This window comes from Cryptotermes secundus, unplaced genomic scaffold (assembly GCF_002891405.2).
Source record: "Cryptotermes secundus unplaced genomic scaffold, Csec_1.0 scaffold871, whole genome shotgun sequence".
NCBI lineage: Eukaryota > Metazoa > Arthropoda > Insecta > Blattodea > Kalotermitidae > Cryptotermes > Cryptotermes secundus.
This window is the reverse complement of record NW_019740663.1, coordinates 444,472-460,055: the sequence shown is the minus strand read 5'-3', so window position 1 is coordinate 460,055 and position 15,584 is coordinate 444,472.

Here is a 15,584-nt window from a genome sequence, read left to right as displayed (position 1 = left end):
CTTCGTACTGTATCTCTCACTAATATCGTAATGAATGTTCCGGGACTGAAGCCGGACCTTCGCGATGAAGAGCCAGAATCCATCCTCCTGACCTATAGGATGACCTCATCTTCAATAAGTAGGCAATATTTGGGCCCTCTACGTATTTCACAACATGTTTCGGATAACTGGAAATCATCAGGTGCACAAGGTGTGTATAAGGAGTCTGCTCTGCTTTCCTTTGATGTATTAGACGCTTCTAGACGCTTCTAGACGTTTCATTCAGGTCACGTTACGCCACGCCTTTGTGTCTAACCACTTATTTGTTTTATGTTTGTTGAATACGTCGCTTTCATTTCCTCTGGGGAATTGAACCCCGTACGTGCAGTCCGAAGCCCGTAGCTATACTGACTGAGGTATCGATACTAGATAACACAATGCTACATGAACGAAATGTGAGGACCAATACCTGAAATAATCTTTTTTTTATTTATAGTTATTTACAATATGAAATATACATTTCTTTAAGCCAATGTGCTGACTAGTGTGCAGATTTTCAGCGTAATAATCCTTAAACATAATTCAAACTTGTATTTTATGTTTCAAACGTACCCATTCTGTATTCTACTTCCAATTTAAATTTTGAAAAATGTGCCTTCTCTCTCCGTCTACATATATATTTTATTTTTCCTGTGGCGCTACAGCTCAAATTTGGGCCTAGGTCTACCTCCATGAAACTCTCCGTTTCACTTCGGTTTACTAGGTCTTAAACATTCGGTAGGACTCCTTGGGCGGGTGATCAGCTCGTCGCAAGGCCTCTGCCTGTACAAAAACGCAGAAAAACGCAAATACACAAGCACTAAACATCCATGCCCTGAGTAGGATTCGAACCCACGATCCCCGCTTCCGAGCGATCGAAGACAGTGCATGCCTTAGGCTGCTCGGCTACCGTGACAGGCCTCCGTCTCGATATATATGCTTTTAATTTTACAATGAAGACAATAGCGGACTCTATTTTTATCATGTTCACTAATTATAACTGACAGTTATTTCTACACAACTCAACGTACGTACTCGTAAGTGTAAATAGAGGGAGGAAGCCTCATAGCTGCTTGAAGCCAGGAAACATATTTCAGCTCTGTCAGATGTCACAGCGTCCCCTGAGGGAACATTCATCGTGTCACGCCCCGCTGCTCACTCGAACAGAATGACGCAAGAAACAGAAGAGTTCCCCAAAGCAGCTTCAGTGGAGAGCTAAAAAGTTCTCATACTCAGTAATATCTTGACCTACGGCTTTACATGTGGACGCCGCTTATTTTAATCGCGAATAATGTTATCATTCGTGTATTGAAATCACCTTTATCAAGTCCTGATCAGACGAAATCCAAAACATACAAAAACGACGTCTTTATCGCTTTTTTATTCTATCGTAACATCCCAGTTCGTTCTCGAGCTCCGACGTGAATACAAAGTTTCATTAAATACCTGTTAAGTAAAGGCAATAGACACCCCGTGTGAGGTGAAATAAAATGGACCAAAATAACGTGGGTATAATAGAAACTTTAAAGGATTTTATCTGGCTTTACCTTGAAAAGAGAACTACAGAGTGTGATTTTAACACGGACTAAGGCAGTGTAGCAGTTTTAACATAATTTAATAAAATATTTGTAACATATCAAGACACCTGAAGATGGCCGTTTGGGCCGAAACATGTAGTGTCAAAGTGTATAATGTTAAACTAAAATTAAATAGTGAATAAAAAGTGTTGCAATATTGACGGACATTAAATAATGAACGTTAAGTTAATTTTTAAGTATATATATATATAGTAGTGCCTTGAACTTAAAAATTAACTTAACGTTCATTATTTAATGTCCGTATAATTTCCCTGGGAAGTAAAGCGCGGCCAGCGCGTAAGGCTGACAACCTTACCGCCATCTTTGAGCTGATTGTCTAGATAATGTGGGACCCTCAACATCTCACAACCCTATGGGCCTTCACGGCCTGGTACAGGGATATCTTTACTTTTTTTACTTACTTTACTGTATATATATATATATATATATATATATAGACATTATCTAGACAATCAGCTCAAAGATGGCGGTAAGGTTGTCAGCCTTACGCGCTGGCCGCGCTTTACTTCCCAGGAAAATTATACATGAACAGTAATAAATATAAGCATAAGATTAAACTGATTAACGTAAAGTAGAAATCTCTCCTTAAATATTATCATTTCTTTCTTTAACTCAGCAAAATATTTAAGCGTTTCATAAAATTTCAATTTAGAAGCGAGAGTTTGTACGTGTACAATGGAAGTATTTGCTTTTCCCATAACCGTCGGTAGATCATGGTGCTTTATCACACTACGTTGCGGGCGTTACCTTTCAACGGCCGCTGTCACTGCTTAGCAAAGGGTCTATACGCAACAATACGATAGGTAATGTTTGATGTAATTTATGGATAAGAATACAGCGGGAAAGAGTTCACAGAGTCCTAAAATCATGTACACACCACAAATGCACGTATTAACCTTGAGAAATTGTGTGCTGTATCATAAGTGTACACCCGTGAATATGACATTGTGGATGTTAATCTTAAGCTACATCAAGAACTTGTGCTGTAATTGACTGTAACACAAAAATAAACAACGTTGTGGACTACAACGATGCACAACTCAATCTTAAAATAAGAAAGCAGGTAGAGGTAGCCTCGACTCTTCAGTCTAACACCATGGTGTTGCAGGGTAGAATTTAGTCTGCCGCCGTCAAACAACTTTCTAAGTCCTCCTGTTTGTGGTGATACATCAAACATGAAAATGAGACATTTTACTGTCTATGAGTTAATTGAATTCCCTTCGGGAGTTCACAGAGACGAAGTTCCCTACCTGTAGAATCCTCTACCCCGCCCCCTTCCTCCACACGAACATTCTGAGTACCGGCAGCATTTTGCGGAAGTAATCACGTGAAGAAGATCGACAACTGCATCTGGACAAGAGATAACTTTACACCTCTGCATGTCTGATTTCTCGCCACTAATTGGAGCAACGCTCACCGCCACGGCTTACTCGAATGTAGTAATAACTTGGAGCTGTGGAGCAATAAAATCAGGGATTCCCTGCAATCAATTCCGATATCTCGACGTTAGAAACGAATAAATTGTCCAGAGTACCGCTGCTGCTACGTATATTGCTGCTCACAATTTTAAGCTTTCTAGAGAGATTTCAGGAATAACACGTCAATTTGTCAAGCCATACACTGAAACAGAGTGAAAGACCATTCTATAATGCAAGTTAGATATGTTATGAGGGCCGCGCCATAGCTCAAGCGGCTTCCCACTGCGGGGGCCCGGGGTTCGATCCCGGGTCTGGTCAAATGGGATTTGTGGTGGGCGAAGTGGCGCTGGTGCAGGTTTTCTTCGAGTACTTCGGTTTCCCCTGCCAATCTTCATTCCACCAATTTCTCCACAATCACTTTCACCTATCATCTGGGGCTGGTACAATAGGCCAGAAGTGGCCGCAGTACAAGGGGACTTAGAACAATAAAAAAATTATGTTATGCCTTCAAGCAACAGAGCAACATCCCTTACCATCCTTCATTATTGTACACTTGTTTACTCTCCCCTTTCCTGTTATCCTTGGACGTCTTCATCTTGTCCACATTTATCTTTTCTCCTTCTACGCTTACAATTTATCGTCTCCAACTATTCTTCCTTGTCCTCTTTCACTTTCTTCCCTTCGTTCATCTAATTCTCTTTATACGCCTCTATCTGCCATTCTCCAAATTTCCTTCTCCGCTTCTACCGTCTTCAACTTCATCGCCTTTTTCTTTTTCTGCTCCCCTAACCACTCTTCTTCCATGTCATCTTTATCTTCTATCTTATTCCTTCCGTTGTTCCCCTTCTTATCTTCGTATTCCTTAATTTCTTTCTCCGCGCCGTCCTCATTGCTTTCTCACCTTCTTCTTGGTCTCCTTCCTAATCCATCATTTCCGCTATCTCTGCATATTCCTCCTTCTCCTCCACTTCTACTTTATTCAGTGTCCTGGCTCGCATAATTGTGTGTAACAAGGATATAAGAACTGACAGGAACGATTGGCCTCTAGTTACCTTGGAATCAATTCACCTGACGAAAGATCAGGTACACATAGAGAAATAGAAAGCTTAACGTTGGACCCTATGAAATATGCTCACTAAAAAGATTTCAAATTAAAAATAGAGGAATACAAGTTAGATACGCATACATTGTTACACAATTTAACTATTTGGCATACCACTTAAATTTCTCTGCTCTCAATGAAGAACCGGTTTCGAATTAATTAAACTATTTCAAGCTGAATACCTCAAACACAGCTCCTACACCCGTCGACATGATCGTAATGCTCGCAATTTCCTTTTTTATCAGCTGAAGTCAGTGCAACAAACGTGAAACAGGCGAAATAAACGCATAATCGGGACGTCGTGAATATTTGTATTTGTGTCAGAAAAACAACTTCAGCGGATAGAGGGTGTCGCGTCGTCAGCGCAACGAATACCCACCTAAATTCGTCGACAAGCGGCGGTAGCTCAGTCGGTATAGTTCGCTTGTGGACTAAAATCACGGAGTCAGGGACACAATGACATTAATGTTGTGTTATCGAATGACACAGAACTTAATTAAGCTGGTAGACTTACGTATACTCATCACCAATGCGGCACATTTTAGACAAATAATTCATTCAGCGGTAAGAAAAAAAACTCAAACTATATTCTTGAAAATACTGTAACCTGTAGTAAATCATAACTTAGTTAAACCTACTTTGAAGTGCACTATGGTAACAGGTGCGTTCCTGTCTCTCATATGGTCTATATTACAGAGTGAAATCTACGAAATATATATTGTACCTTAAAGCATAGTGATATACTGCCATCCAGGCCACGACTTTCCTCACTTCTACCAAACTCAGACTTTTACCGTTGTAAATATTTACTAGGAACTCAAATTCCCACAAGGGTAAAATCCATAAAAGTAATGACAGTTCTTCAATCGAAGAAAATTCTAAGTAAATGTTAATAGTTCTAATCATCCTGTATGTGTTCATATATTCTCATGATTTATGTGTGTGACTACAGACGGGGTATAGATTGGTGAATGGGTTTATTGATCACTTATACACCACTCGGAAATACAAGTAATTACAGCGTTATCGTTAATTTCCACACTTTGCAAATGATCACAGCATCGGTTAAGACTCTTTCTAACCTGCTGTGACTCCCCCAGCCGTTCTCTAGCAACGTGTTCTAACAGTGGAAATTCTTGAATTTCCCGCCATCAGATTCTATCTTCAAAACCCTCCGTGCAGAAGTCAACTCTCAACTGACAACTGACTGGATCGCCCAAATTCTCTGCCTTATAACCACTTTCTAAGGACCGAGGAGAAAAAACACCATTTTCAGAAGCAACTCTATTGCTGTGTTCGTATACGTTGTCGCTGGAATGGGTTTACTGATCCATTGTCTACAAACAGGTTATACAACAAAGTTGCTTATCCGCAACGACTGTACAGGCTACAATGTGTACAGAATGTACATGTCCCAATGTGTCCTATTCCGAAACGTATGTGGTAAATATTCTTTAGGCTTCAAGGCGTAACATACACGTCACCGCCCAGAGAACTTTAAAGAATCATGAAGTTCTTTCATGGATAAATGCCACTGAGGACATCGAGGAAGGGTGAGGGAAGAGAGATGGAAAAAAAGTGAACGGAAGATGAGAAAGAAAACCAAGAGTTACAGACCATACGGTGAGTGTAAAACTAGGAAGCAAGAACGGACGAGAAGCAGGCGTTCGGAATGATGAAAGCTGTGGAAATAGAAGCATGCGAGTCTGTAGCTTTCCACTGCGCAGTAATGCTGTTAAGGGCAAGCGCTACTTCCCGTCCAGACTTCTTGCTCGAGCATACAGCAGATGTGACGTTGCGATGCTGGCCATGAGTTCCAGAGGGACGCTTCAAACACACCAACACCATTACCCTCCCCACTGCCAATTAGATTCTAGCCAATGACGCTGACCTTGACCTGAAATCCATTTATTTTGACCAAAATTCAGGGAGGCAGTCTAGCAGTGTCATTTCTTGGCACGGTTGAACTCATCTTTATCCACCACTCATGGTACATTTTCGCACGAACGATATTATTGATTCTGTGTAAAACTCACGCACGAATGGTGAGTATAAAAAGAAACTCTGGGAAGAACTAACCGCCTACTTTCATTTTATACTAGATGGATCGCGTAGAAGACGACGCACCCAACAATTCTTCTACTGTTGCCACGATAACGCTTTAACCGAGCCGTTGCCTAGTAACGATAAGGGGATACAAATATAAAGAGACTGACGGGGGGGATTTATGAAGTAAGTCGTTGAGATGGACTAAGGTGTCATGATACATGCTTCATAAGGGATTCACAGACACACAGAGGGCATGATGATCTCATAAGCCTACTTCCATTTTTTTTTTTCGAAATAAGGAAATCAGGCTGAAAATTTAAATTTCGCGTGAATAAATGACATTATTAAATCTACGGCACCGAACAGCATGTTCTAGAAGTGAAGCTCAGGACTTGCATTCAGGGAAGGCTATGTTCGACCTAGTTTATGTGATTGACTTTTTCGTGGTGTTCCTTAGTCCCTACAAGAAAGCGTTTCTAAGTAACACAGAAAATAAATTTAAAGCAGTTGAATTATTTGTAAGTCATTAAAATATAGCATTTATATTTCATGAGATTGTATTATTAATATTATAATTATTTATTATTATTATTATTATATGACGTTACTGTACTGTTTTGTACTAGCATGATTCTTCCAGTGATCGTATTCAATGTAAATATATAAATTTTACTTTTCTTGCTTCTCGGTGATAGTTTCGACTTGTACTAATTGACTTAACATGATATATACTATATTCAGGGTTTTCTATTCATTTAAATAGAGTTCTATAATATGATATAACCCGACACTTTACGTGACTTGTTGGGCCACTTGTCTCTTCATCGGCCTAATTAGATCTTAACTTCATCAAAATTTCGAGCCTTTCTTACACTTACAACAACGTTTAATATATATCTGTGTATTGAATTTCAGACGGTAGTAGGGATATCTCAGTCAGCATCGCGACGAGGTTCGGGATGGAAGACTGGAATTCGATTCTCAGTAGAGGTAATGGATTCGTCATCACTCTACGCCGCCTAGACCGGCTCTGGGGTCCATCCGACCTCCTATTCAGTGGGTACGTGGGGGCTCTTCAGCGGGGGTAAAGCGGCAGGGGCGCGAAGCTGACCATTCACTTCCAACTAGTGACGAGGTGAAGAACAGTGCAGCTACACTCGTACCTATACTGCCCCACACGTCTTCAAGGCGTGACAACTTTACATTTTGTATAGAATTTCATATTTCACTTTTATCTGCAGCAATTGCGAGTCACAGTCTAGAAGTTGGATCATGCGCAAATGCAGCCAGATGAATTGCAGCATTAACAGAGCCGTATTCTCTCGCTCTCCCTACTTATACGGTGACTCATGCGAGAAAGCACAGTTTTTGTAACTTTAGTCGTACGGTGAATCTACCCACTGCACAGCACGACGAAAAATAAGATGAGAAATGCTGCCTCCTAGAAATTACACTGCTGATTCCGAGCAGAAGAACATCAGCTTTCTTACTGAACGAAGAAGCGAGAATTAATCTCTTTTACATTCCTTAAGTAATACTATTCAGTCCGGAGACTGCCTCTATAAAGGGTAGCCATCCCTGGGCCATGAAGACGTGTGCAGGAATGGAGGTATAGCTCCACCATTTTTGACATCAGCACTAGATGGAGGTGTCAGCTTCCCGTCTCGGCTTCTTTTACCTCAGAAAAACAACACCCGTAATCATGGGATGGAAGGGTGAGTGGACTCCAAAGCCGGCCTGGACGTTATGAGAACAGAAAAATGGATTTTCTCTACCGGGAATCGAACTCCTTCTTCGCAGCCTGGTCGCTATACCGACTAAGCTAACACGGATCTGTAGACGTCTCAAAAGCACGGTATATTTGTGGGCAGCTACAGGACCTACGTACTCTCCGATATGTTCATAAGATTTCATACCGCAAGCAGACAGACGCGTGTTGCGTAATAAACGAGCTGGAATACGCTGTATACCGTAACGTAGTTTACAACGTTCTTAGTACAGTTCTTTTCTGGTTATTGAACATATATGCGCTGGTAGAGAGACCACGTTTCAGCAAGCACAAAATGTAGTAGATAAGAGAAGCGTATTTCAGCAGCATAATGATAGTCTTCTCTGCTTGCCATCTGTTTCACCCTGGTTTCTTCCTTGCCTCATTAATCCAAACTGAAGATGGAGACTACAAAGTCCTCCAAAACATGGTTGACTTTCAACGGACTACACTGTGTTACATCATAGATGGAAGATACAACTCATCAGAACAACCGCTATGAGAGCCCCAAATCCCACATAATGATACCCAATTTCGAAATTCAAGATAATCCGTGACAGGGCATGTGGGATATAGGAGAGAAAGTCCATGTAACTTACGGCCTTATGTAACGCAGGCTTTATAACAGATCATTCATTCATCATACATGAATCAATGGCTCTACAGCCTTTTGTTGGGCCCTGGTCTCTTTTTCAGTTTCGTAATCTTCTTTACACAGACGGTAGGGCTCCTGGGGCAAGTGAACAGCCCGCCGCAAGGCCGCTACCTACACACAGGATAACACAAACAGAATAAATGCACACACAGGCATCCATGTCTTGAGTGGGATTGGAACCCACGATCCCAGCGTTTGCGCGAGCGGAGACTGCGCGGCCGCTGTGATCGGCTTATAACAGGTCAATGTAGCTAAAAATAAAAACAAACCCGTAATACCATGCACATGCCTTTTGCATTAAATTTAAAAAACGTTTTGTAAACGGTTCATACTATACATGAGAAAGCATATTTACGACCTTACAGGATGGGCTACAGCAAAAAATCAAAGTAGCCAAATACAGAAATTCGCCAAAATTTGATTAACGGCTTATAAAAAATATAGTATGGATAAATTCATTGTGACCTTATGTAAAACTTGCTTCGCTATGGACCGATGTGGCTGAAGAAGGAACTGACAAATAACTTTCAGTAAAAGACTCCCAAATCTTATATTTAAAAATCTGTTAATTGCTGATACTTGATCACAGATATACATGAATTCCACGTAAGCCGTTCGATTATTGTGTATGGTATGGCCAATAATTCAATTTATTTATATACGAGTATAGGTTTATTTTTTATTTATTTCTTTTTTCATTTATTTATTTACCTATTTGTATGTTTTTTTACTACCCATTGCCCAAAAGTTAACTTCACGGCAAAGTACCGTATTTACGCATGTATAGGCCGCACATTTTTTGCCAAAAAATTCAAGAGGAAAACTGGGGTGCGGCTTATATTCGAAATATTCGAAATCACACTTCATTTAAAAAGAATTATATTCATAATTAGTAATACAGGGTGTTCAAAGATCGAGGAAACCGGGGCAGCAGCGTAGAGCGGATGGAACGTTTCTCCGCGACTACTGTGCCCCTCCCTGCTAGCGAGAGTGCAGTCGTGTCGCTGATACCCTTACATCAGTTTCTGTACATGCACACATTTATAAGAATACTGTAAAAAGATAACACAAACTTACCGTGCTTTATAACAGGTGCTGAAAGTGACCCCCTTCTGCTTGCAAACATGCTTCGCATCGCATGAATAAATTATGCGACACTTTCTGAAGTTGGTCCACGGTAATTGAACCATATTACTGTTCATCACTTGACTCGTTACTGTCGATGTCTCTCTCGCTCGAAGCTTCACTGTCAGGTGATGTCAGCCATACAGCGTCATGCGTCATCTTCAGTCCCGTCCATTGCGTTGGAAATGGATGTGACTTTAAAACTTTTGGAAACCATTTCTTCTGGTATGGTGTTCCATGCAGCCACAATCCACTCACACATTTGACTTAATGAAGGTTTCTTCAATCGTCCAGTCGGCGTCATCTCCGTGGAACCGCATCTCGAGTCCCGGTAAAAGCGCCGCAAATGAGACTTGAAAGGGCGGTTTATTGACACGTCAAGTGGTTGTAACATGCGGTCATCCCCCCTGCCTCATCTTCACTTTCACATTTTCAGTTAAATGGCTTCGAAAACTGTCAACCACTAACATTGACCGCTGACGTAAAAGTGCGCCTGGGCGCCGAAACCACACTGATTTCAACCAATCCAGATAGAGCTCTTCTGTCATCCATCCTTTTTCTTGAACTCTCACCAAAATTCCCGGTGGAAGCTTTTCTTTCGGCAATGTTTTGCGTTTGAAGATTACAAATGGTGGTAGTTTGTTTCCATCAGCAGTGATACCAAGCATTACGGTACACCGCTGCTTTTCTGCTCCTGCAGTCCGCACATGCACTGTTTTTTCGCCTGCTTTGTTCACTGTACTTTCACCCGGCATTTCAAAGAACACAGGAGTTTCATCAACATTTCCAATAGCTCCCATGGTGTAGTTGTGCGTCTTTCTTAATTTCAGGACATGTTTTTGAAATGCAAGCAGTTTCTCCTGGTATGTGTCGGGAAGGCGCTGCGCTATTGACGTCCGTCGCCGAATTACAAGATCATGTCGGGCCATAAAGCGCCTTGCCCATCCATAACTTCCCTTAAATTCATTACGAGGAATTTTCATTCTGTCCGCTATTTTGAGGCCTTCAAATTGAATCATTTCCACAGACACTGAAAATCCATCCGCCCGTGTATTACGCACGTATCGCAAAAGTTTATTTTCAAGTTCTGGAAATTTAGCTTTCTTTCCGCGGAAAGATTGTCGATTTTGTGACGTTTTTTCAAGGGCATCTTTCGTTAGTATCCATCTTCGCACATTTTTTTCGTCAACGTCGAATTTTCTCCCTGCTGCTCGATTTCCGTGTTCTTGTGCGTAACGCACCACTTGAAGTTTAAATTTAGACGTATAACCTGCTCTTACTCGACCCATGTTTCACTCAGAACTAACCAGGCAAGTCAAGTAAAGGCGAAAAGGTTATAACTCTCCCCCGCAATGCCTTTGTTCCGAGCGGTACCGTTATTTTCGCTAGTTGCGAACTTAGGAATGTTAAACGTTGCCAAATTTCGGAATAATTTCTACTCCTGAAATAATATTCCAAGAAAATTATTTTTTCTATAATTTCTGTCTGAAAATTGTGCTGCGGCCTATACACGCACGCGGCCTATACATGCGTAAATACGGTATGTGGTGTAGATGGCCAGTCAGTGGGTTTATCACAGACCAGTTCAAGAGCGCCTACTTGGCTGTGATTAGCCTGCCATCACAACGCTATTGGCGGAGAAGTTGCCGCCCGATCACGGGTAACGTGCACTCGCCAAAGCGACGTACCGTAAGCTCGATCCTCCGATCTTTACATACATTGTTGTACGTACGAGTACATTTGGTTGCGCATTTTCACCATCTACAAATTAAGGTGGAATTTATGAGTAACAGGATAGAAATTCTTGTGTATTAAAATAATGAATTTACCTTCTATGCCTAATTTAATATTAATGTATTACTCATTTAATAATGTACCCGTGATAGCATAATTGGTATAGCGACTGGCTACGGGCTGGACGACCGAGGGTTCGGAGTTCGAGTCTCGGTAGGGTCAAGAACTCTCTCTTCTCCACGTCTTCAAAACCGACTCTGGGGTCCACCCAACCTCCTATCTAATGAGTAATGTGGGCTCTTTCCACAGGGGTAAAGCGGCTGGGGCGTGAAACTGAACACTCACCTCCAACTAGTACCGAGGTCAAGAAAATGTGGATCTTCCAATATTCTCCCTGTAATTAGGTCATATCTAGGGGCTCTCTTTGGATTGAGATTTTCTTGTATTATGTTTTAAATTTCCCTTGGTATAAGGAATTAGATTCGTTGTGTTATTTGCAGAGGTCCTTTTGGAGCTTTTATTATTTCTCTTTCGATGATTTCGTTTTGTGGCACTTTGAATGTCCTGCAAAAGTGTCCGCTTCTTTCTTATAACTTCGGACCCAGCTCCTGTCTGTATTTCTGATTAAGTAAAACAATTAGACAGAATTCAGTCATGACAGCTGCTGTTCCAGCCCAGATCTGAACAAAGAACCTCACGAATAAGTGTCTAGAACATTACCCCTACACTAACGTCCTGAGTAGGAGCGAAATGTTCCGATAATTTTAGAGGGAGTTTTTCGTTTTCCTTTCCTGAATTTTACGATACAACGTGACGTCAACTATGGGAACATCGTGTCCGTGATCGAATGAAATTATAATTATTGGCATTTTCGAATAATGAGAGGCCCCTTGCGGTGAAGCTTAATATGCATATTTACAGTTAATTAGTGTGTTAATTGATGTAAAGCAGAATATAATAATGAAGGAATGGAGGATGGAAGCGTGAGTAGTGTGTGACGTATATATAGCTATAACATGGCAGTAATAATGGTAAAGAGATAACTGCATTAATGAAGATAACGCAGTAGCAGCGAGGAAGAGCAATTTCAATATATTACGAGTACAACATATTCAAGTCGATATTTGTAGATTTTGTAGTACAAAGGTCAAGTCTTTTTTAAAAATAAGAACTAGAGTGTGTAAATCATGAATCAATTTTTCGAATTCCCTTCCAAAACTGTCATTTTTACACCCATTCATTCTTTCATTTAAGCAAGAGTAAAAAAAATTAATAGTGAAATAGCTTTCAAGGAAACCTGGAATACCTTTCCTGTTCCATATTTCTTCCGTCTTATGCTCAGAGTTCCATGGATAAACTGTCATCAATCTTTCCTGTCGTTCTACACTTTAACTCTTTCTTAATATCACCATTCACTTTGTTCCACGCGTTCCTATATACATATACAGGGTGATTCACGAAGTTTCACCCCCACTTAGGGAGGGCATTCCTGAGGTAATTTGGAACAAAAAATGTTAATATACTAATGGTATCCAACTCATAATTCAAGAGATACAGTAATTTGAAAACTGGCGAATCCTTTTTTCTTTGAATTTCAGTCAAAACAAGTTAGAAATACGATACAAACACTTTTTTAAATCGTTAATGTTTTAGGAAAGAAGCATTCTAAAACAATTTCTTAATTTCTTAATTAATTTCTTAATTTTGCATTGTACGAAATTTTTCAACGATTTTATGTTACAAAATTACATTATTTTCAGCATCCCATTCTGTAAACATACCAATGGTTGCATATCACACCCTTCTGTCAATCTGTTTCCTTTAAACTGTAGTGCTTTAGAAGACGACTGGATTTACATAAGATTTTCAAAAATGTCTCCCTGCATGTCAACACAATGCGTCGCACGCGTATGAACCGCTCTGCCTATCTACCCACGAGCAACATTCAAACCGGTCTACCTTATCTGCTGACATAGCTGACTGGAACATATAGTCGCCCACGCTGAAGCATAGCGCTGCATTCACAATGATGCGTTTCGAAAATCTATTGTTACTCCATAACTATTGAAAATCGACCACAAGTTTATAAGGAAATTTTGCAAGAAATAGCCCCAGAAATATGTACCATAATCCGGAGTAAAACTTCGTGAATCACCCTGTATACACATAATTCCTACTCAGCTCCTTTACACAAAGAAGTTTTTCCTCTAGAGCACGCATCATGCGGAAGGGTACTACGCTCCTGCCGTCGAGTCGAGCTGAGTCATAAGTTCACTTTACGGATTCACTGTCTCTAAAAATCGCTGTATTCGTTACCGGGGTTTCTTGAAGACGTTACAGATGATAGATTTCTTGAGGTTATCAATTTTAGACATGTGTCAAAGGTACAATAATTCTGTCCTTGTTTCGGCATGTAATAATTAATAAATATTCACAGTTCTTTAGCTAATTACAACACTAAAACGGACTAAGTGACGAGTTCAGTGTCACATCGCGCAGACTAATATCGTATAAATTGGGCCGCGCCATAGTACAAGCGGTTATTCGCTGACTTCCCATTGTGGCGGCCCGGGTTCGATCCCTGGTCTGTTCAAGTGGGATTTGTGGTGGACAAAGAGGCGCTGGGGCAGGTTTCCTCCGAGTACTTCGGTTTCCCCTGACAATCTGCATTCCACCAATTGCTCCACAATCACCCTCACCTATCATCTGGGGCTGGTACAATAGGCCAGAAGAGGCCGCAATACAAGGGACTTAGTCCCATCCCACTAGCAATAAAAAAATATCGTATAATTTACTTATTGGTTCGTAATTCCAACAGCGTCACAGAGAGGAATGTGAACGCCCTTCAGCTGTTAGCAGAAGACTGGCAGGGCAATAAATCATAAGTCTGAACCACAAAATAAACGTCACGAAATGATAAACTTCCACTCACTGACACATGATTCTCCTTAAAAATTTGATCATTTGTTCAGCCAGCTATAAAATCTATTTCGTCCTTGGTACATGAACTTCAGCATCGCCTTCACAGGAGGTACTACGCCGAGACAGCTGAATCCAAACCACAGCTTCACGATTCATTCATCTAAGAAGAAAATATTTTTTCCTGTGACAGAAGCCGGAGGCTCAACACACGTTATATCAAATCCTCCTGCAGAACACGATCCTCAGCCAACTCTATCAGTCATTCGTCCTCCCAAATAATTTATGTACATCCCTCCTAATGTGTCTATTCAGTCTATTTAAGCTAATGTCGGAGAGCATCTTGAAAGAGAACAAGTTTGCTTCCAGATCCTTATCAATTCACTATTCCCGAACAGACCATTTCATTCGAGTCATGCAGAAATATATAAGACTGAAGTCGAAACATCTTTAAATAGCCTAAGAGTCAAGATCCGACCACTATCAGCCAACTTCAAGAACAGCCAGGAACGCATTTTATCCATAGATTGTTTCGGTTTAATTTTTGTTTCATTTTAAAACGTGTGTTGAACATAATTTTTAAAGCTAACGTCTATGTAGTATTACATCGGATCCGATCAAAATCTGACTAGCAAAAATGTATTGTTAGTATTGTAATTTATGTATTCCGTCGTCATTCGTATAATCCTCGCGAATCGGATGATGGCTGCCTATCTGGGACCAAAATATATTGTGTGTCGATTAATAAAAATATTTCTTCTAATGACAGTAACCTCTCCATTTTTATCTCTTAATAAGCTATTTTCTGATTTTTAAGCGGCTATATTCCAGAATCCGATGACTTCTTATTCCATCTGTTTCTGTTGCTCCCACTTGGAGCAGAGCATCCGTGAAACGCTTCGATTCACTTCAGCTTTTTTAACAGAAGACAGTCCGTAGGACTCCTTAGACGGGAAATCAGCCCTTTATAAGACCGATACCTAACACAAACACAGGATAAACACAGACATCTATGCCTTGAGTGGGATTCGAACCTACGATCCCAGTGTTCGAGCGGGCGAAGACGTTTCAAGCCTTAGACGGCGTGATCACCGTGATCGGAACCATCCATGTCTAGAAATCCGAAACAGTCTTCTCTCTCGAAAATTCCAACTAGAATCTTCCACTTAAACCTATGTTATATTAAATTAACATATCT